Raw genomic sequence first — 6,116 nt, forward strand, 5'->3', positions numbered from 1 at the left:
TCTATACTGTGTCTCAACTCAAGTTGAGAGTAACGCCATGTTAGATTTCATTAGATTCAACTGAACCCAATTTGACCTTATCCCGGGGTGTATACACACGCGTAGAAGGGCGATTTGTCTGTAACCGGGTAAACGCACTGATTCAAGTCTACCACTACAAAATCCAACATTTCTTTACTCTCAACTTGAGACGAAACCCAGTATAATTAAATAGTGCAATATACAGGGTGTCCCAAAGTAATTAGAATTCCAGCATATAAGGCGACAAAAAAACAACCCAGTTCTACAAGTGGACTGACTTTTGATTCAAAGTAACGTTGGTTGGTCAGATTTTTACAGGGGTGTGAGAGTTCAGCTTTAAATTGATTTCAGCTTTTTTTATTGCCAAAATTTATGTGTTTTCTTTTTTTTAGCCCATATTTGGCATTTTTACCCTGATTTTACGCTCTTTTTAAGCTCTGTTTGAGGCTTCTCACACCCCTGTTTTAGGTCGTCCTAAGGAAAAGACCTTATGACACCGTGAGTCGTGTCAATCAGTTGGTCAGTGTGTGTGGCTGTCATCAATTTTGTAAGGCTTTTTGGTCGCATATGAAGAGTTCAAATCCTGTTGCAACCACTGTTCCTATTTTTTAATTTATTTTTTCTGGAAGAGGCTTAATGACCGTAAAAAATTACAAAATAAATTTGAACAATTTGAACAATTTTTGCTAACATATTTTGAAAATTTTCTGCATATCTTTTCAAAAAATTCATTCAAAATCAACATAGTTGCAGAACAGGTTGGGTTTTTTAATTTGTTTGTTGCCTAAGCCTCATCAAACCACTTTTCTTACCACAATCTTTTAAAAGCATGTCACTAGCCAATATCCATACAAACTTGAATTTCAATACAGTTGAATATAATGTTAACAACAAAGATTGATATCTTAGCATTACAAATGCTCTTGTCCATTGAATCTGTCATGTAAATGGGGTCCTAATCATTCTGGGGAAAGGTTTTTAACAGGTCGAAGCTAAATAAAATGTCCAACTAGTGTTTGATAGCTTGTGTATTTTAGTTTAGAATTGGAGAAGTTGTTGCATGATAGTGAAAATTGAAAAAAAAACAAAAAAACAGATTGGGTCCATGCTGTGGGAATGAGGAAACTTTGTCCCAATCCCAGATTTATACATGTACATAAAATATGTCTATTTTTGGCAATTATTGTGTACATTTACCCCCCAGCTGGAGGTTACAGAGCATGCCACTGCAGGTCAACACAAGTATGTAAGTTTGATAAATCCCTGAATCATGTATTGTTGTAATATTTTTATATGAATTTTGTATTAAATTGAATTGTTTACACACAAATTAATTTGAATTAATGTTAGGGGTGTGTGTGTGTGTGTGTGATAATGCTCTCCTGACTCAACCTATCGCTATCTGCCCTGCTGTTCTAGGGCATTTCGTATGTTGGGTTGCCCTACCATAGTCAAGTCCGGATTTACCATTGGGCCAGATGGGCCCAGGGCCCCCAAAATTGCCCTGTGCATCTTCCATTTTAGCTGAAAACACCATGTTTTGGGCAAAAATAGGGGACAAAGTTGCAAATTTTGGCACGCTTCGTGCCCACTGGCCTGTTTGGGTCAAAATAAAAAATAAAAATCTGGGTCAAAATAATCTAATAGTGATTTTTATCCGCGCACCAAATGTCCTAGTATAATCCATGCTTGTCACCCTCAAATTGTAATGCTCCCGCCGACACCGTCGACCTTATTCCTAAACCAAAACTTGGCCACTTGAGTGCACATATATACCTTCCTCACGGTGCGTTTGGGGCCTCCAAATTTTGGCCTGGCCCAGCCCCCAAAAAGGTAAATCCGGCCCTGACCATAGTGTAAATGTATTACTTCTGATTCCAGAAAAAGTAAGCTCTCAAATTGGGGATTGAAAAATCCTGTTTTACCAATAAACTTCAAATTTGGTAATAATATTTTTGGAAATATGCATGTTTTCTTAAAATTTCAGTCAAAATTTAGAGACTTGGCACAAGTATTATATAGACCCTGTATGCTTTTATCGATTGGCTCAAAACAAAGGATTTGAACCTGTGTCCTTCACCGTAATCATGGCGCAGTGCAGTCCATTCAGTCAAATGTTGTCATCAAAATAGCTTTGTTGCAAAACCTCTTACATCCACTTTTGACTTTTTGAGAAAAACAGCTTTTTTTAATTGTGCAAGTATTACTGGTTCGATTTGATTCAATTTGGGTTTGGATAAAGTGTTGATGAATAGAAACTAAAAGAATAGGTTTGGTACAATTTTGAAGCCTTCCTATTTATTTTATTATATCTTTTATATCACGCCTTTTGTGGATGTAAGGGCTTTTGCAACAAAACAAATTTACCCCTTTTCTAGAAACCACATTTGCAATCATATTTGAGCCCATTTGTTTGCATTACTTTATGTAACTTGACTAATGCTTTCAAAATCAAAAAGAAAAATTGAAATATCTCATTTACTTTTTTAATTATGAATTTTTAATTAAATTCGGGAAAATGGCATTTTGTGAGTATTTTCGAAGCTACACCTTTTGTTAATTAAAATCATTTTTTCAAAAATAGAGACCCAAAAACTGTTCCCTTTGGTTTTAATAGGTAAAGAACATTCCATGCTACAAGTATGCAACAAAACAATTCTATATTCATTTTATGTTCTGATTTCCGGAAATTCCCTAAGATTTCCCAAACGGGAAATATACCATATCTCCGGAAGGGAAAGCGGTATGAAGGTCAAACAACCACCAAAATGTGTATTTTTACCCACACTATAATGTCAAGTCAATAACTCAATTTCAGCCAAAAGTGGATGTAAGGGGTTTTGAAACAAAGCTCTTCATTAATGATTGCGGTGCATTTTGTTATGTGTGTGAGACGAACTGTCGCGGTAGATTGCAATCATGCTTTTGTTGAATGTATTTGAGTAGGTCTAGTCCACCATATTTACGGTACTATAGATATAGCGAAAAATCCTAAAACGCGCACGGTTACTCTGGGCGAATTAAAAAAAATCGCGCTATTTCTAAAAAAAAAAAAAAAAAAGGGGGGTAAAATAGAGAAACAGGCAGATGCGGAAAGAGATGAGTCTGTAATATCGCTTTAAACTTTCTAATCGGGACTGATGTATAAGAAAGAAAAAATTCGCCGCTACATGATGAAGTAAAAATTTAGAGAAAATAATGTAAAACATTACTTGAGTAGAAAGATGCAATGAATCGGGATGAGATTCCAAATACTATCTTCAGTAGATATAGCGAAAAAAATCCTAAAACGAGCACGGTTACTCCGCGCGAATTATTTTTTTATGTTATTTGTTTGCTATCTTCTGAAGATAGCAATTTTTATCAGCTTCGTCATTTTAACATTTCTTTATAGCTTTGCATTCGGCCTAATGCCGATTTTTTCTCTATAAGCGCGCAGCCCCGGTCAATGCAGTTTTGCCATTTCGTGCCGTACTGAATCATCATCTACAACGCGTGTTAGGCAATGTTTTCTTTTCTTTTTTGAATATCATTATTTTTTATGTTATTTGCTTGCTATCTTCTGAAGATAGCAATTTTTGTCAGCTTCGTCATTTTAACATTTCTTTATAGCTTTGCATTCGGCCTAATGCCGATTTTTCTCTAAGCTAGCAGCCCCAGTCAATGCAGTTTTGCCATTTCGTGCCGTACTTAATCATCGTAGCGCAGCCCCGGTCAATTAGAGAATAAACGATAGGAATGTTTGTTTTTACTTTCCTTTATTGTCAAACTTTCTTACCGTTGTGTATTTTATTAAAAAAAAAACTTGAGTAGATAGCGGAAAAAACAAACAAGCAAACAAACAAAACACATCAAAAACGAACTTTCCTAACAGATGTGTTCTAAATTTGTGAAATATTTTCTGGTGTTTTATTAGGCCCGCAATGCTATCTTCAGAAGATAGCCGTTTGCGGGCGCGTTCTGAGAAAATGATGCAGATCGTAAATGATGCATGCCGTAAGTAAGTGGGCTCGTTCACAATCCTAAATCAGAATAGTATTCAATTATAAATTGTGTACGACAGCATTTCGTTTATTTCAATCAATATTTTGCTCTTTTGCTATCTACTAAAGATAGCTCAAATTTAATGCATTTTGTTATTTCCTATAACGAAATAAATCGATGTTTTTACTGTTGTAATAGCGGTGCTATCTGCTAAAGATCGAATTAAAATTTCTTTAGCGTTATGATATTTTCTCTCGATAGGCCTATAATTTTGTTACATCCACGTGTTTTTGCTATCTATTGAAGTGATGCCTAATTCAGATTACATTAAATGGATGTTGTCATTTTGTCTTTTCAACGAGGTATCTTATTATTTTAAAGCCGTGTTAGTGGTGCTCTACTGAAGACAAAGAAATTTCCAATAATTATGACGGTCAAAAATAAACGTTTTTTTAAGCAAGCAGGAAATAAACAGGTTTAAAATAAATCTTCACTGCTTGAAATTTCAATTTGAACTTCTGTCGATATAGCACCGGTAGGTCTAATTCTATTGTATAATATCAATATATCTCGATCAGGAGCACACAGTTCAATGGAATTCTGTGCTCAGCAGACAAAAATGAAAACATCATTTTATTTGTTGAGGTAAGTTTAAACTGGTCACACAACTTAAGAAAAAATTTGACTTACTCAAATTTGACTTACTCATTTTATTTGATGCAATCTTCAATTTGACTTACTCATTTTATTTGATGCAATATTCAATTTGACATTTTTACCGCATCCCGTGATTTCTAAGCTGTTGAAAACTTAATTTGAGATTTTACATCGATACATGATTTGCGCGATTAGTCCGCCAGAACAGCCTGGATTTTTTTCTTCACATAATTTCATAAAAACCATCTCAGGTTTAATATAGCATCAAGAAACGTATCTCAGACACACATTGACTGAAAAAATGAAACAAATAAGCTCAATTTCGACGTATTACGGGGACTATTTTACGGGTTGCACTTTTTGATTGAGAAATCTTTTAACGTCAGTGGTGTGCCTCCTTATCTCGTTCAGCAGATAAAGACGACAACCAACTACGCATTTAAATTTGAGCTATCGGCAGTTGATAGCAAAAACACACGAATTCAACATACGCAAAATTAAAAGCAACAGATAGAGAAATCTAATAGCTTTGTTTCAAAGTTTGTTTCAGCGTCATACGATATTCCGTTCTTGAGATATTTCAATTTTAACATTCACCGTGCAAGTCAATGCATGAGCTTAATAGACACGGGGTACCAAAATCGAGCAAATTATGGCACTGTCTTGCGACATTTTCTTTCTTTAAAAATCACGGTTAAATTCGTGCTTTTACTATCTTCTGTATAGCTTAAATTAAATTGATATGGTGTAATTTTTGTCTCCGATTGTGCTATCTGCTGGAGATCAAGTAAACATTCAAGCAGTTAGGTTTGCAGAGTGTTTTGACATTATTTTGAAAATGATGTAGGCCTAGTCTGTACGTCATACAAAGCGTAAAACGGATGCGCGAATAACGCGTGGCACCAAAGTCGCGCGTTTTTTTCTATGCAATCGCTCGCGCCATTCGATCAATCTGCAGTAAATAGCAAGTCCAGCATGCGAAACAAAATAGCAGCATTGACTAAATAAAATGACAATACTGAAAAACTTTTGTTCACAATCCTAAGTCAGAATATTATTAAATTAAAAAGTGTATACGACATCATTTTGTTTATTTCAATCAATATATTTCTGCTTCATGCGCTAAAGATAGCTCAAATTTAATGCATTTTGTTATTTCATGTAGGCCTAACGAAATAAATTGATGTTTTTACTGATGTAGGCCTAATAGTGGTGCTATCCACTAAATATAGAGAAACAGGCAGATGCGAATTTAAAAAAAATCGGCATTCGGCCTATATGCCAAGCTATAAGAAAAAATTGGGAAAAAGAGGTTAAAATAGAGAAACAGTCAGATGCGGAAAGTGATGAGTCTGTAATATCGCTTTAAACTTTCAGATCGGAACTAATGTATTAGAAAGAAAAATTTCGCCGCTACATGATGAAGTAAAATTTAGAGAAAATAATGTAAAACA

This window comes from Amphiura filiformis, chromosome 2 (genome assembly GCF_039555335.1).
Source record: "Amphiura filiformis chromosome 2, Afil_fr2py, whole genome shotgun sequence".
In the NCBI taxonomy this organism is placed as follows: Eukaryota; Metazoa; Echinodermata; class Ophiuroidea; order Amphilepidida; family Amphiuridae; genus Amphiura; species Amphiura filiformis.